At 43.6% G+C, this 26237-nt stretch overlaps 1 long non-coding RNA gene across 1 annotated transcript in view; it reads right to left on the minus strand.

The window, feature by feature from the left end:
• LOC110146252 (uncharacterized) overlaps positions 1 to 24442 on the minus strand; it is a 46823-nt gene extending 22381 nt beyond the window's left edge. Inside the window, exon 1 of the long non-coding RNA XR_011490188.1 lies at positions 23572 to 24442. This is a non-coding gene — a long non-coding RNA (uncharacterized lncRNA). The remainder of the gene's footprint in view (positions 1 to 23571) is intronic.
• Between the last annotated feature and the right edge of the window lie 1795 nt (positions 24443 to 26237).

Here is a 26237-nt window from a genome sequence, read left to right on the forward strand (position 1 = left end):
CTTTTGAACTGTGGTGTTGAACAAGACTCTTGAGAGTCCCTTGGACAGCAAGGAGATCAAACCAGTCAATCCTAAAGGAAATCAGTCCTGAATATTCACTGGAAGGATTCATGCTGAAACTGAAACTCCAATACTTTGGCCACCTGATTCGAAGAACTGAGTCATTTGAAAAGACCCTGATGCTGGGAAAGATCGAAGGTGGGAGGAGAAGGGGACGACAGAGGATGAGATGGCTGGATGGCATCACCGACTCAATGGACATGAGTTTGAGCAAGCTCCGGGAGTTGGTGACGTATAGGGAGGCCTGGCGTGCTGCAGTCCATGGGGTCACAGAGTTGGACGCGATTGAGTGATTGAACTGAACTGAAAGGATACCAACGTTTTCAGGAAGTTTTTTTTTTAACTTATTTCTATCACATTTGGCTTCAAAAGAGGATTTGGGGTAGCTCCAGGGATACATGTAATGCAACAGAATAAAAGTAAAATAGATGAGAAAGGCAGAGGAACATAAGGGTAAGATGAAATCAGAGTCAACACCGTACACGAAACGTCCATCTTCAATTAAGCACATGCATTAGTAGAGGTGGGCTGCATACTTGGGTCTGAGCTTTCTCAGCTGCCAAAGGAAAGAGTCCCATTCTGTGGTGAGTTCACTGTATCCATAAAATATAGAGCTTCCAGGGATTGAGGTCTGAGAGAAGTCTCTTCTGTGGGTCTCCATTTAGGATACTTTTGTGAGGCAGTGGACACTGTTCCCAATCAAATCCCTTGCAAAATACAAAACTGTGTTTCACAGACCTATCTATTGTAATGCTAAAATGCAAAACAATGAAGTTGGACCCTTACCTCACACCATATACAAAAATTAACTAAAACTGTATCAAAAACCTAAAAGTAAGCCCTAATTCTAGAAAGCTCTTAGAAGAGTCTTCCCTAGTGGTCCAGTGGTTAAGATTCCACCCTTCCACCCGGGGGACGTGGGTCTGATCCCTGGTCAGGGAACTAAAATCCTCTATGCCTCGTGGTGTGACAAAGAAAAAAAAAAAAAAAGCAAAAGCAAAGGAAAACACTTAGAAGAAAATATAACAACAAATCTTGGTGACCTTGGATTTGACAAGGGATTCTTCTATATGGCATCAAAAACACAAACAATAACAACAGCAGATAAATGGGACTTCACCAATATAGAAATATTCTCTGCTTCAAAGGACAAGTCAAAGAATGAAAAGACCACCTGTAGAGTGGGAGAAAATACTTGCAAATATAAGGAACTTCTTTCTAGAATATAATACTGGCAGTATTTATAAAAGAAACTTATACAACTCAATAATAAAAAGACAAATAACCCAATTTAAATAATGGACAATAATGGGCTTCCCTGGTGGTTCAGATGGTAAAGAATCCACCTGCAATGCAGGAGACCTGGGTTAGATCCCTGGGTCGGGAAGATCCCCTGGAGAAGGGAATGGCAACCCACTCCAGTATTCTTGCCTGGAGAATCCCATGGATGGAGGAGCCTGGCGGGCTGCAGTTCACGGGGTTTTAAGAGTCAGACGTGACTTAGTGGCTAAACAACTTGGCAAGGACTACTACCAAGGTGAGATGTCCCCATCTCAGAGGATACATGGTGTTAATGTTAAGTGGTGAAAGAAGCAAATCAAAAAGACTACATGTTACATAATTTCATTTATATGAAATGTTCAGAACACATGAATCTCTAGAGACAGAAAGCAGATTAGTGGTTGCTTATAACTGGGGGAGAGAGACAAAGAAGGGGCGTAATTGAAGAGTGGCTTTTTATTTTTTGGTTAGACGACTTAAACGTTCTAAAATTGATGGTACTGATGAGAGTACAACTCTGAGTATTCTAAAAACCAAAAACCACTGAATCGGACACTTTGAGTGAACATTTATATCTCAAAAAAGATGTTACCAAAACAAAAACAATCCTTGGAGAATTTAAAACATTGCAATCAAGTATATGGCCCTCTGATGGTCTGACTTGTCCCAGACAAGTCAAGAATTCTAGAAAAAGACATGCTGCATATCTTTCTGAAAATCATCTATTAATGTCATTTCTCGTAAGTGAGCTCTGATATGAATGGAGTACCAGAGAGTTCACATTACGCTTTCTGGCAGGATCCTAAAATACAATTTTTTTTTAATGATTAAGGATAAATTCTTGTACCTTGGCAATCCAAAATGGCATTCTTTCACAAGGCCTGAAGGTTTAGATATACTCTGGTGAGAGTGTGCAGAGGTTTTTTGATGACAGCACTGCTCAGGGTTGAAAATGAAGATAAAACACAGTGATTTTAGTCACCAGAACAACTGTTCACCAGGCAGAATTGAATTTAAACCATTACATTCAATGTGGTCCCAAGTACTACAATGATCTAAGATGATATAAACTAAAACAAAACAAAACAGTGGTATCTGCTATGATTTTCTTTAAGTAAGTAAAACAGACACCATAACTAAAAAAAAAAAAAAAATTTGCAGACGGGTATTCAAGGGACAGTCTGACACAAGCTCTGGGTGAGTCATCTTTATCTGCATGGGTTCACATTATCTTGTGTGATGTGTGAAGTTCAAATATTATGTTGCCGCCCTCAAAAATAACTACAGTGCAAGGGGAGGGAAGGCCAACGGTCATCTTGTTCTGGGTACACAGCCTCAGGTCAGTCCTCTTGGCACATTCTTCTGGTCAGAAGGGGCACAGGAGAGGCGTCCAGGGATGACACCTCGCCCGCTCAGAGCCCAGGTTTCCTGCTACAGCGCTGTCTTCAGAAGCCCGGCCTGCATCCTCACCGGCTGGCCTGCTCTGGGCACTTTCTGTCACTCGTGTCACGTGGAGACCACTCAGGTCCATCTCCGTCACCTCAAAGCTCCACCTCTCTGACTCTGTATCCTGCACATAGTCCTCATCTCAGGCTTTGGCCCCTCCCCAAATCAATCTCTTTTTAGTATTTGTTTTTGGCTGAGCCACATGGCGTGTGGGATCCTAGTTACCTGACCAGTGATCAAACAGTGGAAGCATGGAGTCTCAACCACTGGGCCGCCAGCACGTGCGTGCTAAGCCACTTCAGTCGTGCCCGACTCTTTGTGACCCCACTGTAGCCCGCCAGGCTCCTCTGTCCGTGGGATTCTCCAGGCAAGAGTCCTGGAGTGGGTTGCCATGCCCTCCTCCAGGGGATCTTCCCGACCCAGGGATCAAACCCGTGTCTCTTGTGTCTCCTGCATTGGCAGGCAGGTTCTTTACCACTAGCGCCACCTGAGAATTCATGCTGTAGTTCTGCATTTATTCCCTTCAAAAATATAGATGGTAAGAGAAAATAGCATGTTACAAAACAGAAAATAGTGTGGTCCCATTTTTAAAAGATGTACATTCATGTCAATCAGCATGGAGTTTCCTTTTTTTTTTTTGCCATGTTGTGTGGCTTGTGGGATCTCAGTCCCCTGACCACGGGCTGACCACCGGCTGACCCCGGGCCACGGCAGTGAAAGCGCCACATCCTAACCACTAGTTTCCTTTTTGTACCAACAAAAGTGAGACTATACAGTTTGGCAACTTACATTTTTATGTATTATGCCATTGACCTCTCTCCGTACTTAAAAATGACAAAACATAATTATCCATACAACTGTAAAGTTACTAATAAATGATGTTCGTTTTCTTTGGTACTATTATAAACACAGATTTGCATGTATTTTTAAATGTAATCACTCCTAGGGAGAAGAATTTGGGGTGGTTTTTACTTTCCTCTTTGAACTTTTCTTGTTGTTTAGCCGATAAACTGTGTCTGACTCTATTTGGTCTGATGGACTGTGGTCCACCGGCTGCTCTGTCCACGGGATTTTCCAGGCAAGAGTACTGGAGTAGGCTGCCATTTCCTCCTCCAGGGATCGTCTTGATCTGCGGATCAAAGCCATGTCTCCTGCATTGTGATTCGCCGCTGGGCCACAAGGGACGCACGCCCCTTTGTATTTTTCCCACCAGATTTTTTTTTTCACAACAAAAATATTTTTGAAAAAGCAGTAAATCACTCTTTTAATCATAAAAAGCTGGTCTACATACCAAAAACAAAGAAGATAAAACTCTGATTTCAAATCCTCCAAATAAATCACAAGAGAGGAGAGGCAACTGGATGGTTTATGTGAATAAGATCTGGGCTTTTCACTTCATGCATCTCGCCTGGTGTGGAACCCTGTGGGTGCTGTCGTGCTGAAATTCTGATGCACTCGTATGAGGCGTCAACGTTGAGTTACAGCATGCCGACCGTTGGCTTTGAGCGTGTCCAGACACTCATAGGTCAGCTCCAGTTGTGCATGGTCGACAGAGGCCTTACGATCCAGGGAGTGTTCAGACAGAGGACAGAGATCACAGGTCAATGTTGAGAAAACCCCCAGCAATTAGCACAGAATAGACGATGCAAGAGGATGTGTTTTGGTGTCCTCAAATATTTCCTGCTTTCGAAAGCAGGATGGAGTCCTTCTGTGTTGCCCCAAAGAGCAAAACTAGGGCAAGGCAGTGGGATTCACACAGAGGCAGCGTTCAGCCCGACATCACCCTGGACATCAGCGCTGGCCGTGCATAGCAGGCAGTGCACTGAGCTTCCCACCACTCTCAGTGTTCACCCTCCAGGAAGTCACATCACTGGGGGCTGATCCAGACGACAGCCAAGCCCACTTCTGCCCATAAAGGCATATCCTCAGTGGCCCCATAATCTGCTCACTCCTCACTACATCTCTGTCTTCAGTCACTTCAGTTTAGTTGCTCAGTCGTGTCCTAGTCTCTGCGACCCCATGGACTGCAGCACGCCAGGCCTCCCTGTCCATAACCAACTCCTGGAGTTCACTCAAACTCATGTCCATTGATTTCACTCAAACTCATGTCCACTGAGTCAATGATGCCATCCACCATCTCATTCTCTGTCATCCCCTTCTCCTCCTGCCTTCAATCTTTCCCAGCATCAGGGTCTTTTCCAATAAGTCAGGTCTTCATATGAGGTGGCCCAAGTATTGGAGCTTCAGCATCAGTCCTTTCAATGAATATTTAGGACTGACTTCCTTTAAGATTGACTGCTTGGATCTCCTTACAGCCCAAGGGACTCTCAAGAGTCTTCTCCAACACCACAGTTCAAAAGCATCAATTCTTCGGTGCTCAGCTTTCTTTATGGTCCAACTCTCACATCCATATATGACTACTGGAAAAACCATAGCTTTGGCTAGATGAACCTTTGTTGGCAAAGTAATGTCTCTGCTTTTTAACATGCTGTCTAGGTTGGTTATAGCTGTCATCTCTGTCTTATCAGTTACTTGGAATTACAATCTCATGGGGAGGGATAAACTAGGAGCTTGGGATTAATATACACACACTTCGATACATAAGATAGATAACCAACAAGGACCTACTATAGAGCACAGGGAATTCTACTGAATACTCTGTAATAACCTGGACGGGAAAAGCATCTGAAAAGGAGTGAATGTTTGTGTGTGGATAACGGGGTCACTATCCTGTACAGTTGAAACCAACACAACATGGTAAATCAACTATATGTCAATAAAATAAAAAACAGCACGACTACTGCTACCACAATCGCACAGCTCTTAGTCGGAGCAGCCTGTGGCCCAGTCGGAGCAGCCAGGGGCCTGTGCCAGAGAAAACAGGAATATATCTTGCCGAACAACCTGTCTTTCCACTTGCAGGATTTGTCTCAATAAAGGGGAGTTTTGCTAATAACAGACAGGCAGTGCTGCCTGAAATTGGCACTGACGATCCAATTGCCTCCCCCGACGACCCATCAGAATCACTCAGCAGGTCTCCATCGATTGTAGCATCCTCTGTTGGCAAGGTCGGTTTTCTGTGAATCCCTGGTGTCTATGCCAGTTACAATCAGGCTTATAACACTTCAAATGCTACGAATAAGGTTATTTTATCGCAGCTATTTAAAGATGGCCATTTTGACCAAGTATTCTGTGCAAGAGACATTCTAACCCCTCAAGGTTGACCCTGCATGTTAATTTTAACCCGTACTCCTCTTTCGTTCCATTTCTGAGTCTGGCTCCATTACAAAACCTCACCCATCCCTTTATTCCTATCCCATAATAGTCTAAGCTCTTCCTCACTCTCCCCCATCAAGGAAAGGCTGTGATTCCTCAGGAAACGGCATAGAAGGCCTTAGGTGGATACAAGACATAATTTCTCATCTCTCTCTGGGCCCCCTTTCTTAGATGCAAAAATCTGAAAGGCAAGGAGTCAAATGAAGGAGTGAAGTAAGATGCTAAAACAGTGCCTCACTGGCTAGGATGGGATTGCTGTTGTTCAGCTGCTAAGTCTTGTCTGACTCTTTAGCAACTCCACGGACTGTAGGCCTCCAGGCTCCTCTGTTCATGGGATTTCCCAGGCAAGGGTATTGGAGTGAGTTGCCATTCCCTTCTCCAGGGGATCTTCTTGACCCAAGGATTGAACCTGCATCTTCTGTGTTGCAGGCAGATTCTTTACCACTGAGCCACCAGGGAAACCAAACTCCTGAAGGGAGGTTCATTTTTCAAGCAAGATTATTTATTGCTTGTTTTTAATCTCTGTTTCCTTTCTATTATCCTCTATAATGAGAAAGCCTTTATTTGGTCTTGCTTAGACGTTTCACTTCCAATGAAGGATTATAAAGGATTCATTTATTGATGTGTTGATTTCCTCAATTATCCATTCACCGATCCATCACACCCGTATTGAACACTTTGTTCAAAAGCTGGGAGATGAGAAGGGACAAGACACAGGCCTGCCCACCAGGTGCCCATTCTGCAAACTGGGCAGGAGCTCCCTCCTTGATGCCCTGCAAACGGTAAGGCCAAAGTCGGGACATCAGAGATGTCATCTCTACTAGTGAATTCTCTTCCCAAAGGCCAGTCTTGAAGAAGCGGGTTTGTATTAAGATAGCAGCTCTTTGGGAAACTCCTGTTCATCCTTTGAAACTTACACACGACACTTGGCGTACTGCCTGGCTTCTTATCTGGTAAACGTTCCCTGGTTTGTCCTGGTGCTGTAGGATAATGAGTAATTCCACAGACAACTTGGGCACTTCGTTGTTTATCTTTCTGTGTCCCTCTTCCAGAGAGTTAACTCCTCTGGGAAGGACTGAGTTTTGCACCTGGCAGTGAGCTAGCCACACAATTGGCATGTGTTGGCACCCCATTTCCGGAAGGAGAGTCAGGGCCACCTCTCTGTTCAGATCTCTCTGGAAATTGTTGGGATGCCAAGGAGCTGGACTTGCTGAATCTCCAGGGGAGAGAGCCTTGGAGCATTCCCTTTCACTTAAGGGACAGTTCTTTCCATTCTCTTTAAGTCTCAGCTTTGTCTTCCATGTGAAGCTTCCAAATGGGTTTCCCCTTTGGTGGGACCTGCTGACCATAAATCAGTCACTTCTGCACATCTGTGCTTTATCCAGAGCAGAGTGGTGGAGTCCTTCTGTTTAGGGGTCCTGTCCTCTGCACCTTACGTACTGGTCTGAGCCAGAGAGAGGCGTCATCATCAACAGGTCTGTTACTCTGGATAGCCTTTACGGATGGTGATCAGATTTCGTAAACAAACACCAGAGCTCATGTTCAGTTGTGGAGGGAGAGACCCACGGCATAAGGCAGAAATGGGGGCGTAGTGGACATGATGTCCACGGTGGGGTCACTGGGCCCTCCCTGAGTCCAGGTCTCAGAGCGTCTCATGTGCGCTCTCGTCTTTTAAAGGTCCCACAGTGGTTAGCAGGGTTAGTAGAGCACCGCGCCATCCTTCTTGCCTCTTATTCTGTGACAAGGGCCATGCACTTGGACCTGGGCTTGAACTCCTGGCTCTGTTACCTATTGACCTATGACCCTGGGCAAGTGGGTGGACATCTCTGCACCTCTCTGCTTTTCTACTGAAGGGTGATCTGGAGCAAGCGTGTTGAAGCACGTCACGTGTCTAGTAGACACCATGGGCACTGCGTACATGCTAGGTTCTCTTCTGTTTTCCTCAGCTCCTGGGGGCAGGCTGAAATGATCACTTTATAAAACCAAAACGAGATTAAAAAAAAAAAAAAGTTAAAAAAGGAAAAGACAACAGCTTTAAAATTCTGGCTTCCAAATTCCTGAATACTTCACTCCAGGAGCTGTGGTCACGTCCAAAACAGCCCGGGTTAGCCTTGGATTGGGGTTCCCTCGCCCCGCTGAGGACGCCAGGGCTGGACACTGTATTCCTTGGGGTCAACAGAGGCCAACTTCCCTCTATGGAAGTGCCCTACTCCGCCGAGTACAACACTGATTCTACTTTTGTCATGGACGTTGATGAGCGCTGTTCAGAATACAATTCACAGTCTTGCCAAAATCACATTTTGCATTTCTTCAGACACTGAAATGTATGGTTTATCATTTTGGGTAGAAACTCACATTCTCTGAAGATCTGCTTATGTGATCTTTCTCAGCAAGTGACATTGTGAAAGCTGGTGGTTGTCTAATAAAGGTTCCTGGTTTCAAAATCAGTTTATTTCCTTATAAGTGTGTTTAAGTTCATTCTTGATGGTTTTTCCCTAAATTTTTCCAAGCTATTAAAAAGAGGCTGACTAATGCTTTTGTACAATGTACACAAAACTCTGAAAGGAAAACAATTTAACTGAAATTTAACCACAATGCGAATGTGTGTGATATGTTATTATGGGAAAAAAGCAGAAAATACAGAAATAGCTCTCCTTCCCTTCTAAATAGAATATATGTACATGTTTAGATGTGATAAAAAAAGACTAGAAAGGTATGTACCAAACTGACAGCCGTGGCTATCCCTAGGTGGCAAATTACAAATGACTTAATTTATGGGTCACTTGATAGAGAGTCTAAAATGAGCATGTGTCCCTTGTTTAACAAGAGTGGGAAAAAAAGTTATTGTTAAAAATATATTTAAAATATGCTCTAATTTAATATAAATATTTTATATTATAATAGAATAAATATATTTTATCATATAAGATATAATGTAAAATATAATATTTAAAATACTTTTAAAAATATGACTTCTAAAAGAATAGGCTGGATGGACAATGATGGTAAGGTTATTTATTACACTAAAAGCTCTAACAAATCAGTAAGATCTCAAGTGCCTCAACAGAAATGTAAAGGGCCTGAAGAGACAATTCACAGGAGAAGAAATTTCAGTGTCCAACACAGGTATAAAAAAACAAAAAAACTAGACCTCAGTCTTTTTTTTTAAATTTATTAAAAATTTTTTTTCATTTATTTATATTAGTTGGTAGACCTCATTCTTAATCAAAGAAACAGAAATTAAAGACAACAAACCTCATCAAATTTTCATTAACTGTTTGACGCTGGAGCAGAGTGGTGAGTCAGTAACAAGAGCCTCCATCTATTGAGTGTTGGCTGACAGGCAGGCACTGAACTGAGCCCAAAAGCTTAAGTAACCTGTTCGTGATGACTCTGAAGCCAGAGCAGACTCTCTGAACTAGACACGGCAGGCCATGGGTGAGTGGGGCAGGGACTAGGAACCGCAAGGCTCCTGAAGAATACTGACAATCTGCTTTCCAGGAGTCTGCCTCAAAACAAACCGTCTCGTCAACTTGTCAGATCCTACCTTCTAGGACTTTAACTCTCACAGTCAGATAACTATTTCACTACATGAAAATAATCAGAATGCCAACAAAAATAAATACAAAAGTGTGCTAAAGTAAAACGTGTAACTTGGAGAAATAATGAAACAAATGATATTATATCCTATTTTGCTGTCCTTGAACGTAGCTACTCTGAGGAATTTTTAGCAACCTAGCAAAATGCTCACGACTTAACACATTAAACCAGTAAAACACTCTAGCCAGATCACCACTTAGAGAAGCCCACAGTTGATAAGCCCTCATCTCCAGGTACAGAGTTTCCAGCCAAGTTTTATTGTGTCCCACTCGCAAATATATGTAAGAGAAAACTAGAAAAAAAGGAAAAAAAAAGACACCCCCAAATTGTAAAATTAATATCACTGGTATTCATGAAATGAGAATAAGATACTGTTAAAGGATAAGAGAAATTCAGGGAAGAAAATAAGAGTTTTCAAAAATTAAAATAATATGGCATGACAAATTAAAAACTCAATACAAGGTTAGAGACTTCCCCAGTGGGCCAGTGGCTAAGACTCCGAGCTCCCAATGCAGGGTTCTGGGTTCGATCTCTGGTTAGGGAACTAGATTCCACATGTCACAACTAAGACCCCACGTGCAAAACTAAGACCCGCAGCAGCCAAATAAATGAATATTTAAACAAACAAACAAACTCACTAAGAGGTAAGAAGATAAAGCTGAGGAAACAGCCCAGAAAGCAGAATTGCTGTGCCTAGTCCCTCGGTCCTGTGCGACTCTTTGTGACCGCGTGGACGGTAGGCCGCCAGGCTCCTCTGTCCATGGGGATTCTCCAGGCAAAAACACTGGAGTGGGTTGCCATGCCCTCCTCCAGGGGGTCTTCCTGACCCAGGGATCAGACCCGGGTCTCCCATATTGCAGGCGGATTCTTGATCATCTGAGCCACTGGGGGAAGGGGTAGAAAGCAGAATAAATAGATAAAAGATGGAATGTGAAAAGAAAAAAAGAAATTAATGATTCTATCCAGGAAATCCAACATTTAAATAATAGAGTATTCAAAGGTGGGGGGTGGGACATCAGGGGAAAGAGAGGAAATGGTCAAAGACACAATTTGAGAAAAATTCCCAGACGCAAAAGATAAGCGCTTTCAGGCTGGAGGAACCTGCAAGTGCCAGCTGCGTGGGTGAGGCTCCAGACGCCAGGAACACCATCAGCTATGTTGCTGCTGGTTCCTCGCTCAGTCCTGTCTGACTGCGCGACCCCACGGACTGCCGCCCGCCAGGCTCCTCCGCTCATGGGCTTCTCCAGGCAGGGACGCTGGAGCGGTTGCCATGCCCTCCTCCAGGGGGGTTTCCCGACCCAGGAATCGAACTCCCATCTCCTGCACTGGCCAGCGGCTTCTTCACCACTGAGCCACCTGGGAAGCTCATACTTTCAGCACAAGCAGATTGGCAGAGTCTGGGGGCTTCTCCGCCGCCCGGGGCCCCACCCACCTCTGGGACTGCTCGTCCACCTCCAAGAGCGTCAGGACCACCTCGTCCGTGCAGCTCCGCGCCAGCACGCGAAGCGCCTCCCGGACGGTCTCCCGGGCCGCGGCGTCCGGGGCGCCGTGCACGTGGTGGCAAGCGTGCTGGATCATCTCAGGCACCTGCGGGGCTGGGGGGCGGAGAGCCTGCTTCCTGGGAGCGCGACACCCGCTCGGCAGGAGCCTCGGACCCAGGCATGGTCAACTATACCTCAATAAAACTAAATGAATAAAATAAAGTTTAGAATAATAAATAAATAGAAAGAACCTGTGCAAGCGCTGGGACTAACGATGAACAAGCTTCCAGGCAGAACAATGTAGTCTTCACAGAACGGATCAAGGGTAAGAATGACGTCCAGCTCTGAAAAGCAGCCCCAGGATCCGGAGGATAACTGGTAGAGGCCTTCCGACTCCTGAGGGAAAATCACTTCCAAACTAGAATTCAGTACAGCCTGCCAAGCATGAGGGAGAAAGGAGAGGCATTTTCAGACGTGTGTGGCCGCCGGTTCACCTTTTCTCAGGAAGCCACTGAAGGGCACACTCCGCCAAAAAGAAGGGGTGAACCCACAGAGAGGAGAGTCAGGGTCGGTGAGTGGAGCGGTGCACGGGGAGCCACGTCCACATTTCTCACTGTGGAATGTCCATGGAGGGGATGAAAACCGAGAACCGGGAGCTAGTCAGATAAGCATATCGTTTAGACGTGTTAAGTATGAAAACAATCAGCCGAGAGAGTTAGTCACCTCTGGGGAGTGGGAAACTGGAGGTGGAGGTCCATGTGTTTTATTACAAGTCTTGGGCAACCATTTGACTCTGTACCCTCTGTGTATGTATAGCTTCCAAAAGAATAAAAGTTCAGCTTAAAAATTCACATAGAGAATATCATTACTGGCTGAAGGAAACCATGCAAACACGATTTGAATATGTTGCTCTCTGACGACGTAACTTCATGCAGAAACAGCACCCGGAGACTCTAGGAAGAGTTGGCAGATCCCATCCTACAACTGTCAGGCGTCCCAGACGCCTCTGACAAGTGCTGGGCGCTGGTCAATGGATCCCTGAAACCCTGTCAAGTGCCTGAAGGGCCGCCGAGAGGCGCAGAAGCCCCGCACCCCAGGCGGATCTTCCTCCCGCCGCACCGAGCGGACCTGCGTCCCCGCAGCTGTGTGTGCACGCTTGCACACGGCTGGGGGAGGTGGGGCACATGTGCAGCCTGCTCCCGAGCATTCCCAAGCTCGCTGGAAGCCCACTGCTGCGGTAACACAGAAGTGCTTATTTCAGCCCGAAGAACTCTGGCCTGAAGAAGGCAGCCTAACAGAGCTCTCGAGATGCCACGCAAAGGCGTCCTGAGGATCTGAGTGCCCCTGCCCGGCAGAGGCCTCTCCCAGCTACTTTCATATTAAAGTCATTCGGCTGGAGACAGCGCTCTCACTGTCAGTAGACTTGATGCTAAGCTGCCACTTCCTACTCTCCTGTGTCCATAGGATCAGCTGCTTCTGAGGTCAGCACCCAGGTGAGACATAGCTCTCCAGGCCATCCGCTCAGGGGCCAGAGCCTGCTCAATTTATAGAGTAACTATTTAATTTAACCAGAAAGTGAGAGAATGAGGAGTCTACCTCCAAGCTGTATTTTATCCTGTTTAGGAGTGAAGGTTCTTTGACCTGATCTCGGCAGTAATGGGCTTCCCAGGTGGCGCTAGGGGTAAAGAACCCGCCTGCCAAAGCAGATTGACGTAAGAGACCTGGGTTCGATCCCTAGGTCAGGAAGACCGCCTGGAGAAGGGCACGGCAACCCACTCCAGTATTCTTGCCTGGAGAATCCCATGGACAGAGGAGCCTGGTGGGCTACTGTCCATATGGTCAGCAAAGACTCAAACACGACTGAAGTGAGTTAGCACGCAGAACAGTAATATCATGCTAATAAATTCTGAAAAAAGAATGACTAATCATTCAGGATTTGGGGACAATTTAGTTCTAGAACCCAGAACCCCGGCTGTGGGTATGCCACAGAGATCCATGCTACCCTCAGCTCTCGTGGACCCACTGCTCCCGAGAGCTGCTTAATCTCACCAGATTTTCGGTTAGGTCCAAAAACTCATTGCCTAAAAAACTCAAGATATTTGGCAGAAATAGTAGATTTAGTCAGTTTTGCCATCTAAAGATGGGTTAAATGAGCTTTTAAATCCATCTTAAGAAATGGTGATGACACAGTATCTTCTGTAGAAAACTCACCCATTAATTTTTGGCATACCACATGAAGTGGGTGAAGATGACAACTGTAACAGTAAAAGAGAAAGAAGCAAACAGGAGCAAGCCACGTTATTTGTTAAGTAGGAGCGCGCGACACCAGGAAAACGCCAGCCAGGAGCCAGAGCATCTAGGTTCTGTCTTCACTCTGCTACTCCGCAACGCTGGGCAAATGGCTGCTTCTCCTAGTTTTTAGAATGGGACGTTGTAGGCCAACATGAGATCATGCTCCGTAAAAGTAATTCACAAACTATAAAGTACTATGCAAATATTTATAAGGAGTAAATTAAATACCAGGAACTGGAAACGGGAACTTGCACGGGCCAGCCTCAGGAGTTCTGGCTCTTACAAATAAATACTATGCCTGGGGTTAGATTTAAGGGGGGATTTCCAAGCATTTTGGACTTATGCCATCTTATTGTTGATTTTTAAAGTTTCATACTTATTTCTTCTTTCAAAAAGCTTTTTTTTGGGGGGGGAGGGGTATACATGTAACAATTATATGTCAAATACATACATGTAATTAACACACATGTTAATAAAATTGACATGTAATTTTACACTGATTGGTGTATGTGTGATAGAGGAGCCCTTGAACTTGATGAGATGGTTTGGAGACTAGAAATCTGAAGGCTGAATATCTGGCCAATTAAAGCACTCCACAACCCGTGTTCACAGTGCATGCTCACCAGTATTTGTTCAGTGAACGGAGATGATGAAGTCCTACCTGCAGGGTGCTTTTGGCCAGTGTAGCACCTTGATCTGAGAAACTGCTGAACTACTGACTCCAAGTGCAAATCGTCTGAGTTCCAAGAACTAAAGTTGACTTTGGCAGAAGATACAACTTGTTTCAACATGCCAACATTTTTAGGTTTTCTTTGTTTTTCGAATTTTTCAGCAGACCATGGCAACCACTCAGTGAATTTGTTTGCCTGGAGCACTTTGCCCGAATTGCATAGAAGAGGGTACCACGGGGTTTTTGGGTTTGTATCAACAACTTTGCTCCATGCTCTGTTTCCAGACACCAAAGCAGCGAGATACCCCGTCTTCCTTAAACTGTCCACTCCACGTCATTATCTTCCTAGACACAACAGGAAGTGTGGAAGTCGTCGTTAGCTCTGATTTTCTGGGACGTTCTAGGAAACTTAACAGGTTGTCCAATCCTGCTAAAATGTTAAGCTACTTTTGCAAAACTCTCCCAGAAATGTGTTGTGACATCTTTTTTAAAAAATGCAAGTGGAAGTCTAGATTTGTGACAGATATAGTTCACAAATAATTAGCAGAGTAGCCACTCTGGATAGTTCAGATTTATTAGGCTTTTAGGCCCATGGAGCTTTTTATATTACTTTGGAGGAGCAGTTCTGATTGTAAAAAACACACCCATCCACTGGAGAAACAGAAAAAAAAATGGAAAACAGGAAAAAAAATGCAGAAAAAGGACATTTTCTTAAATTTCACCACATAGTAGCGACATTCAGGTGTATTTTTGTCCATTTTTTTCTACGTATATCATTGTATCTTTGTGATTATATTATGACACAAATTTGTATGCAGATTTTTGTCATTTAACAGCCTAGAATATTTTTACCTCATACTATTTAAAAAATCTTTTAAAACCTATTTTTAGAAAGCATATTTCTGATAATAAGAAAAATAGAAAATTTGAAAAATATATAGTAGATATGGAAAATAAAATAATCCATAGTCCTACAACTCACAGTAATCGTCATTAATACTTTGCCGTATTTCCTCTCTTCTCTTTAAATGCATTTTCTTTTATATACCCAAGATAATACTTTTTTATTCTGTCTTTCTTCACTCACATATCTTAAGTAGTTCCCCACAAAATTAACAACATTGTATAAAAATTATTTTTAATGTCAGCAAGTGCTCTAGCATGTGAATATACATGCTGATCACACCAATATATCATATGCATGTATGTGCATGCTTAGTTGTTCAGTCATGTCTGACTCTTTGTGATCTCTTGGACTGTAGCCCACCAGGCTCCTCTGTCCATGGGATTTCCCAGGCAAGAATACTGGAGTGAGTTGCCATTTCCTCTTCCAGGGAATCATCCCAATCAATATATTTCCTTAAACATTCCTCTTCTCAGTCAAGGTTTTTTTCTAACAGGTTAAATCTATCTTTAAGTAATCCAGAAGTCTTGAGTTTTGTGTTAATTTTCAATAAAGACTCAAAGAGCTTGAGAAATTCTACCAAAGCTAAGGAAGAGAAATTGGGTCACTATAAATATGAAGTCAAGATGTCATCATTCTTAGTCACAGGTACTGAGCTGGGATTTTAAATATTTGCTGCATGTATATTTGCTTCTCACCTGTTCCAAAAAGAGCTTGAGATGGTTTATAGAGATCCTCAGAAATTAGGACACAGAGGTGCTAATGGCAGGCCACACTTCTAATTCTGAGCATCCAGCTGCCAAAGCAAATTAATCTTAAGAGTCACAGTTTGCGTACAATGGAAACCACGCTCAGCTCAGAAGGGCCGCTTTGCCTGGCATGGAGACAAGCGCATGGCGTTGGAGGCTGTACATGAGCCTAAGGGCAGAGGGCCTGAGTTCCAGCTCTGGCCTGGCCACTCACTAGCAGAGCAAACTGGGTAATCACTTGTTCGCTCTTACAGCCTTTATTTCTGTCACCAAGGGGTCATTTTTAAGTACCCCACAATGTGTCACCGAGAGCGGAAAAGCAAATAAGAAGATTGTGTCCTGAGGAGCCCAGATCCTGGTGGGGAAGACCGGTGTGTGCGTGGCTTGTTTGAAAACTCAGCCCAAAGCTTATCATAAAGGTGTAAGCAGGGCTTCCCTGGTGGCTGAGTGGTAAAGAATCCACCTGCCAGTGTGAGGGACAGGGGTTTGATCTCTGGTCCAGGAGAACCTGCGAAAGAATCCGCCTGCCAGTGTGAGGGACAGGGGTTTGATCTCCGGTCCAGGAGACCCTGCATGCCACAGAGCACCGTAGCCCACGAGCCAGAGCCACTGAGCCTGTGCTCTGGAGCCTGGGTGCCGCGACTACGGAAGCCACGAGCCAAGAGCCTGTGCTCCACAGCAAGAGAAGCCACCGCAATGAGCCCACGCACCGCAGTGAAGAGGAGCCCCAGTCGCAGGAGCTAGAGAAGAGCCCATGCAGTAACGAAGACCCAGTGCTGCCAGAAATAAACGAACAAAACCATTCATATGTGAAAAACATTATTTTTAAAAAGTATAAATGGGTTTGCGAATGTCCCATCTGACACCTGTGACTTTCAGGTTAATCCAGACACCAAATAGCACCTTCTGCAAAATTCCATTATGCTGGTCAAAATCCACACCCCGAATTAGGGAACCCATGCGACCCCACGGACCGTAGCCCGCCGGGCTCCTCTGTCCATGGGATTCCCCAGGCAAGAGTACTGGAGTGGGTTGCCATTTCCTCCTCCAGGGGATCTTCCCGACCCAGGGATCGAACCTGGGTCTCCCGCCCCGCAGGCAGACTCTTCACCGTCGAGCCCCCAGGGACGCTCTGAGTTAGGGAACACTGAAAGCTTAATAGGCAAGGATCGGTGAAGCAGCCATCGCTGGGGCCAGAATGACACGGAAAACCGAGCATGCGCAGAAGGTAAGCGGCGGTGGTATTCTCACTCACTTTTTAAGTATAATCTGGGTTGCTTTGCAAAATCTGTTCCAGCAGAGCGCAGTCTTTTTGAATCGCATGCCCTGTCGGAAAGCCAGGCCTGTCTTTCTGTCCCTGCATCCACTTCTCCGGCACGATGGCCTGGCCAAGCCCTTCTCAGTCTCTACGTGATGCCCTCCCGTCCCCCTGGCCACACTATGATCGCAAGTCCCCCTCTGCTGTTCCACTTTCAAGTTGAAAATATTCACATTTCTTTGGCACTGGGTTTTCTTTGGTTTCTTGTATCCAGTCCATCAAACTTGACAACTTTTTTTCCTGACGCACACGTTCGGATTTTCCATTCACCTCTGTACTCTCTAAGCCAGCCTGGCCTCCATTCTGGGGTTTTCTAATAGTTTTCCCGTGTGGTTTTCTGCCTTTCCCCCCAAGCCCCCTTCTAATTATTCCTATATATCTTTACATTATTAGCTTCTATGGTGACTTACCTCTTAGAATTCCTTTAATAACTCTGCCATTATCCAGAGTACATAACTACTTTGGACTCAGCGGAAAACTACAAAGACTCTAATCAGGGTTTTCCATCCAAGCAGGTTTTTTTTTTCACATAATCTTTGTCTCTCAGGCATTGAGACCTCTGATTGGTCACTATGATACTCCCTCCTCTTTTAAGACTCAGAATCCCAATTCACAAGAGATTCTTTCATATTTTTATTATTATTATTTGCTTAGGCTATGCCGGGTCTTAGTTCTGGCATCTGGGATCTACTTCCCTGACCAGGGATTGAACCCATGCCCCTTGCATTGGGAGTGTTACCCACTGGACCACCATCTGATCCCTTCATGTTTAACTTTGCATGTTCTTAATTCCATAATTCACATGTATTAGTCTTTCTGCATTTAAAAAAATGTTTGATATAATTATTTAAGATTCAAATCAACATTTCAAAGCAGACTTAACTCACTGGAAACATTATTAAAGCAGAACACCAAATGAGTCAAATTCAAAGCACTATTATTTCTTCTGTTCACTGACAGAGTTTATTACTCATTTTGCATTCATTAATTTTTTCAGTCTATGTGCATCTGTATTTCTTATATACAGCCTTGTCTGTTTTGCTCTCCCACTAACTTGTGAGTCCCGGGGACAGCGAGCTTGTCTGCCGGAAACTCTTCCTGGTGGGTCAGACATTTCTGTCCATCCCTCCCCACGGCTTCAGCCCTGTGGTCTGAAGGGAAGAGACCGTCTTTTCTCAGGATCTTGCTTTTCCCAGTCACACGATTGGTTAAGGGGTAGGACTGTAGACCAGTGTGAGCCAATCACAACAGTCCACTGGGGCCAGAATCCTGTCTTAGGACTTTGGAGAGAAAAGCTGTTTCTTCCCGATTGTGTGTAGAGCTGTAAGAACCAGGAGCCTGGACCTTGTTGGGCATGATATCTCCCACCCGAGGAGAACGGTCTGGGAGGATGTGGAGAAGCAGGCAGAGACGTCTTCACATCCCTCTTCCTGCCATTCTGAGATTTAATTATTCAACTAGTTACTCAATTCTGATAGCTACCCCAGTATCCTTTCAATAAGTCTCCTCCTGTTTTATGTGTTTCATCTGGTTTCAGTGGGGTTTCTGTCGTTTGCAACCAAGAGGGACCTGACACAGAAAATTTAAACTGTGTTCTGAAGTCCTTGAAGCAGAGAGCTGTGAAATGCTAACCCCCATATAATGCAAGCCTCAGAGAATATCAGGCCAATTATCTTCACTTCAAAAAAGCTTTAGAAGAACATTTTTGTTGCTAAAATTCTTTACATTCTGTCTTGGAATTCTTCCTATTTTTTTTTTTACTCCCCACACCCTGTGGTTACAATGCCTAAAAATTGTCACGAGATAGAATTTACTTGGTCTTCAGATAAGGCAAACTCCAACATCTCTAAAGTGAAACAGACTTATATTTGCTGATTATTCCTTAAAACACAAAGTACCATGTATAAAATAAATAAGGTACAAGGATGTATTGTACAGAACAGGGAATATGAGAGTGTTTTACAATAAGTCTAAATGGAGTATATCTATAAAGATGTTGAATCACTATGTTGTATACCTAAAAGTAATATAATACTGTAAATCAACTGTACTTTAAAAAATGATTTGTTCATTGTACATGGCAGATATGTGCACAATGTTTATATTGAGCCAGGCATGTGCTATAATTTAACTCATTTGATTATCCCAACAAATCTCTGAGGTAGGTACTATTATTATTGCCATTTATAATGAGGTGATTGAAGCACAGAGAGACGGAGTAACTTGCCCTAGGTCACAGAGCTAGTGGGATGAATTTGACAGTTTATTACGCATCAGAACCAATGGGGTGTGTGTGAACAGTGCAGAGTCCTGAGAACTACTTACTCAGAACCATACCAAGAAAAGGTAAGACTGCTCTTTCAATTTTTTTACATTGACCAAAAAACCCTGATCTCTCCTCTGCAAGCTTAGCTGTCTCAAATCTCGTCGAGAACACATTTCGTCGTCTTTAATTTTTGTAATAGAATGAGATTCTGCCACATGTGGATCTGACATTTCAGTTACACTGACTTTGCTTTAATAAATAGTGCCAAATACAGACCCTCAGGCATTCACAAGAGATCTTAGTCTTGACTGTCCCCCTAACTCACTGCAAAAAAATAGTGGAAACAGATATTTGAGACAGACTTAACCAAAGGACAGACTTAGTATTCCACCTTTCAGCCATTTTCTTATTCTATCATGCAAACGAAAGAAGCCCAAGAGTTTGCACTCTGTTTGCTTCTCTGTGGAAATGCGTTCAGTCTCTCCTGATAAAGAAGCCGCCACTCAGTGCCGTCCTAACAGTCTGGGTACTGCCCCCAGCCCCGCGCCTTTGCGCGGCCGTGTGTGAGGTCAGCAGCAGCGCCTGGAGGCCACAAGTGTAGAGACCGAGGAGGTGTTTTCCAGAGCCAGGCCAGCTCAGCTCAAAGACTGCTCTGCGTCTCCCTGGCCCCCGGGGACTTTTCAAGTCCCCCTGTGCTACTCCGTGTTCTTATCTGTAAAATGGGATAATTACGGTACCCACATCAGAGGGTGGTTGTGAGGAAGGAGCGGGGTCAGCCTGTCGCGTGATGAGAACAACACACATAATCCACATCCAATAAATCTCCTTCACCAGAGTATGAGTTCCATGAAGAGCAAGATCATTGTTTTACTCATGAATCTATCTAGAGCGAACTGCAGCCACGAAAATTAAAAGATGCTTATTCTCTGGAAGAAAATCTGTGACAAACCTGTGAAAGTGAAAGTTGCTCAGGGGTGTCTGACTCTTTGTGACTGCATGCGCAAAGACAGTCCATGGAATTCTCCAGGCCAGAATACTGGAGTAGGTAGCCGTCCCCTTCTCCAGGGGATCTTCCTGACCCAGGAATTGAACCAGAGTCTCCTGTATTGCAGGTGGATTCTTTACCAGCTGAGATACTAGGGAATCCTAGACAGCGTATTAAAAAGCAGAGACATCACTTCGCTGACAAAGGTCTGTATAGTCAGAGCTATAGTTTTTCCAGTAGTCATGTACAAATGTGAGAGTTGGATCATAAAGAAGGCTCAGCGCTGAAGAACTGATGCTTTTGAACTGTGGTGCTGGAGAAGACTCGGGAGCTCCTTGGACTGCAAAGAGTTCAAACCAGTTAATCCTAAAGGAAATCAACCCTGAATATTCACTGGAAAGGCTGATGCTAAACCTGAAGCTCCAATACTTTGGCCACCTGATGTGAAAAGCTGACTCATTGGAAAAGACCCTGAAGCCGGGAAAGACTGAAGGCAGGAGAAGGGGGCAACAGAAGATGAAATGGTTGGATGGCATCACCAACTCAACAGACATCAGTTTGAGCAAACTCTGGGAGATAGTGAAGAACAGGGAAGCCTGGCGTGCTGCAGTTCATGGGGTCACAGAGTCAAACATGACTTACTGACTGAACAATAACTATCTAGCATGCCTAAAATACAGTAGGGATGCAAATATAAATGGAATGAATAAATAACTCCCAAGCCCATTGGTGCTTCAGGGCCTTTATTTGACCTTAGTGTGACAATTATCATTCAGTAGCAATTACCTCGTGCCACGCTCTGTTCTAAGCATTTTATAGACACTTTAAACCACTGAATTCCTGCAACAATCCTATGAGACAGTTACAATGAGTGTGTGCCTTTTATGCAAGATGAAAGTGAGTGACAGAGATGGCGAGTACTTTGCAAACATCACATAGCTGGCAAGTGCCAGAACTAGATCCCTTTAACCTATGTTTGCCACTGATTATTTCTTCCTCCTTGAAACGCTCCTCCCATGTCTTCCCTGGAAACACCCTCTTTTAACCTGATTCCTCCTTCACTGGCTCTTTTCTTTCTTTTTAAAAAAAAATTTATTGAAGTAGGGCTGATTTACAGTGTTGTGTTTAATTTCTGCTGTACGGCAGATTCGCTGTTACACGTACATATTCTTTTTCATGTTCTTTTCCTCTGTGGTTTATCACAGGATATAGAATATAGTTCCCTGTGTTGTACAGGAGAACGTTGTTGTTCATCATTGGTTCTTTCCTTTCTGCTCATCTCTGCAGCAGAAATGACACCCCCCAGAGCCTTGTCCAAGGCCACTGTCTCTACTTACACCCTAACATACTGACCCAGTTGTTGGTTTCATTTTCCACGTGTACTCTGATGATCCCCAATCCATACAGATTTACATCCCAGACATCCTTCCTAAGGCTCGAACTTCTGTGTCCACTTGCTCATGAGACCACACTCACATCCAACATATGTAAAATAATAAATGGTTTGGTGGGAAAGTTTCTACTGTTTTCTCTAGTGTAATCAGTTCTATTTGGGCAAGGGGAAGGGAAGGTTTTCTCACTCGTTTTGCAAAAATGAGATGATATAATGCACGTGTCTGTCTTTTCCTCTTGTTTTTCTCATTTAACAACGCACGGGAATCTCTCCTGGCTAGTAAGCAAGCTCTCACTCACCCTTTCAGGTGCCTGATAGTCTAGGGGCTGGAGGTGCCAGTCTTTCTGCCGTATTCAGGTCGTAGGACCTGCAGTTTCCAGGTCTCTGGCACCTCGCCCCGTGCTGCCGTGAGCAACCTGGAGCATACATGCCAATGTCCCCTGATGCTTTGTTTCTATGGGATTTTGTCCCCCAAATGGGAATTGTTAACAGCAGCTAATTTGGAGCATGATTTATAAATAAATAAACACACGGAGAGGGCCATCCATTCAAAGAAGTTCAGGAGATGCTGATAATGATAAGGATATTTGACTGTACGGTTACTTAGCAGCCTTTTGATGTGAAAAGACACGTTTCCCAGCAACTAGCAAGCAGACATCATTGAATGAGATTTTGGTAGGAAAGTACAAAAGGCGGGGCCTGGCGCAGAGCAGCTAAGGATCACTGTTGGGAAGCCCATTTCCTGTTGCGCTTGCCAGGCCCTCTTAGGCTGGCAGAGGAGCAGGATTATTACTGGAGGCTGAGTCCCTGATCTTGAGCTAATCAAACTGCAAAATGCTTCCGGCAAACCCCAGCTCTGAAAGATCTTTCCAACTGCATTATCTTGAAGCTGGTGACTTAAGTTATGAAGGTGTCTACTGAAGGCAGCGTGTGTGAAAGAGCATCGTATGAGGAGTGAGAACTCACGAGTCCTTGGCTCCGCCAGCTTGTCAGCATGCTGGCCCTCCGAGCGAGCCTCCAGATCCCCATATATAAAATAAAGCTACTAATACGCAGGCCGCCTACTTGGCACCACTGTAGTGAGGAGCAAACAGAATTATGTAAATAAAAGTGCTTTGAGAGGGCTCTACATATATTAGCATTGTTAATCTTATTCAGATTCCTGAGTAGGCGGTATACTGTGTATGGTGGCACCTTTCCTGTTCTTTGTATTGCCAGGAAAGAACATATTAGCACTTAAAAGAAGATTATTTTGTAGCAGTCACAAAGTGCCCCATGAAGGTTCAGAACAATCAATACAGAAATAACTGACTAGATATCAGCCCATGAATCTATCAGCAGATATTCTTCCACAGACTTCTGTAACAGTATTTACGAAGCGGCCTCAGTTTTGAAAGTTTCATAGATAAATGAGAATAAAGAAACAGAGGATGAGTCCCACCTTCTCCCCTTAAGTTTCTATTTTTAACTTCTGCATTAACTGTAACATCCTGGTGTTCTTCCCCTTGATGGCTCTTGCCCATAAGTACACACACGCTACAGGAATCCAGCCACACCTGGGGTGCTTCCTCCCAATCGCTGTTATTTTTACGGGGACCAGGGGTTTCCCTGGTGCCTCAGACGGTAGTGTCTGCTGCAATGCGGGAGACCCAAGTTCGATCCCTGGGTCGGGAAGAGCCCCTGGAGAAGGGAAAGGCTACCCACTCCAATATTCTTGCCTGGAGAATCCCATGGACAGAGGAAGCTGGTGGGCTACATGGTTCATAGGATGGCAAAGAGTCAGAGTTGGACACGACTGAGCAACTAACATTTTTCACATTACAAGGACTAAAATATTAAGAAATTGGTACCTCCATAGATGGGGACTCCAAACACATGATGGATGGGTGTGTCTGTGGATGGAACTGCAGACACTTCCTCACAGACGTGAGGGGTCATTCATTCCGGAGATGTGGCATACTTCAGCATTCACCCTGGCAGCACAGAATGTGGGCCTAAGGAGCTCCAGGAACCTCAGTGCCAGTTGAAGTTTGGCAGTTGGTTCCTTCCAGCTGTTCTTAAAGGTATTCTCTGCGGGGGTTGGAGAGTGGGTCATAGTTATGGCTCAGGACCGCTATGTTTCGCTGTTTCTGTTTTGATTCTTCTCATTGGAAAATAGAGGAAATGCAATGTTAACCCAGTAGTGAAGCGTTTATGAAATTCCTGAGTTAGGTGTAAACTATCACAACTGTTCAATGGCTGGAGGCATCATGGGTGAAGCATACAGTTCAATTACAAATTGTCACTAACGCTTTACCTTTCAACTGGTTGTGGCGGTCCAGGTGCACAACCCAAGAGGAAGACAGGCAGGCGTTCATGGAGTGGCTTCGGGGCTCCGACTTTTTGGGGGTCTTGGGAAGTCATCATCTGGGGGCTTGCTCATCATGCTCTCAAGTGCTTCTGTTGAAGAAACAGGAAAACGAGAAAAAAAATGTTTGAGACTGAAGCTGCTTTTATTTAAAAATTTCTTTTCAGTCCAATTTCTTTTTTCAACAGGGAGAGTTTTGATGTTGATCATTTTACAGTACTTTAAGGATAAATGTATTAAAATTTAAAATGTGTAACAAGAAACATGGAAGTGCAATAAATACAAATATTCTCATTACTTCACCAAGATGTGAGGGAAAATGTGACTTTTTTTTCCTCTTGGAGAAAATTGAGTTTACAAAATAAATTATTGGAGTAATTATACACATTATAAAGAGAAATGATGATTTTCAGAGCGTCAAATGGATTTCATGAAAACAGCTAAATTTCCTAATATATTGATATTATAGTGCATATTATTCAGTATACAGGAAATTGTATTTAGTCACGAAGTCAGGTATGACTGTAAACAACACTGACTTTAGGGAGAGTGTACTGATTTCTGTACCAAAAAGTAAGATGGGTTGATGTGTGATAGAGGATGGACAGATTGATAGATTGGCAATTAAGCATATATAATGCTGTGTTAATGGTAAATTCTTAAAAAAAAAGAACTTATCTATTTCACAAAGCAAAATACTCCTATCTCACAAACAGAATTAAAGTTTGAATGACCTACTCTTAACTTTACAACTATAGAACACAGCATGAAATAAGGAGCAGCGGTTACTAAAGAAAGGCTGGCACTTCCCAGGTGTCGCGGTGGTGAAGAACCTGTCTGCCAGTGCAGGAGACGCAGGTTCCACCCCTGGGTCAGGACGATCCCCTGGAGGACGGCATGGCAACCCACTCCAGTATTCTTGCCTGGAAAATTCCATGGACAGAGGAGCCTAACTGGCTAGAGTCCAGGAGGGTGCAAAGAGTCAGACACGACTGAACACGCACACTCACACTCACCAAGGAAGGAGGAATGTCCATTATCTTACAGCTTTTTCATAAATCAGAGAAAGAAGCACTTTTTCCTTGAATGATCTAGAATATGTACGAATAGCCTAGAAGATGAGTGCTACTTAAGCAGCTTGAATTCAGTCCGCACTCTGGATATCTTGACAAAGGCAACTTGACAGGTGGGGTGCGAGTACTGTAATTGTTCTAGTTTCTGGCATTACATAGATAAGGGTATTGAAAACCAACAGGATTGATTGTAAAAAAAGTGCTATACTAACGTAAAATGTTGACGCTAGAGGAAACTGACTGCAGATACAAGCAAACCCTCGGTACTATCTTCTGAATTTTTCTGTAAATATAAAGTTGTTTTTAAAAAATAAAGTCTGCTAAAAAAGAACAAGAACAAAGAACAAAACTCATTTCTGTTTTATTTAGTCTCCTTGTTCTAGGGTGGTTCCCACAGTCTGTAAGATGTAAGTATTCAGAGGTAAAACAAATATTTAAATTTTCCTGTAATATTTTCTTTTTGAAAATGCCATATTACTTTATTTGAATCATATCCAGATTTTACCCCAGACACCTATTTAGTATTTGATTTATTAATACCTAACAAGACTAATATGATATAGATTTTTATTTCCTCTGTAAGGCAAAAACGCAGGGGAAATTTCTTGCTCCATATTATTTCTACTAAGTTTAAGCCGTATCAGTTTTATTTACTTTTAAAATGTACGATACTAGATCTAAAAAAATGTTTATTTTACAGAAGTATAGTTGATTTACAGTGTTGTGTTAATTTCTACTGTAAAGTGATTCAGCTATACAGACACACACACACAGACACAGACACACACATATATATTCTTTTTCATATTCTTTTCCATTGTGGTTTATCATGGGATATTGAATATAGTTCCTTGTGCAATTTTAGATTTAAGAGACAGATCTAATTTATATCTTACAATTAAGTATTTTCTAATGCTAAGAAATAATAAATACAGATCTTTGGAACTTTTATTACATATAGGATACAATAAAATTGTGTGCAGTTTCACAACAGCTGATAATGTGAAATTTTAACTTGAAGTGGCATTTTAAATATTTTAAAACTATTCAGACTTACCACCCTAAGTTTATCTTTTCAGCTGTTTTATACTTTATT

Source organism: Odocoileus virginianus, chromosome 11, assembly GCF_023699985.2.
Source record: "Odocoileus virginianus isolate 20LAN1187 ecotype Illinois chromosome 11, Ovbor_1.2, whole genome shotgun sequence".
Classification (NCBI taxonomy): domain Eukaryota; kingdom Metazoa; phylum Chordata; class Mammalia; order Artiodactyla; family Cervidae; genus Odocoileus; species Odocoileus virginianus.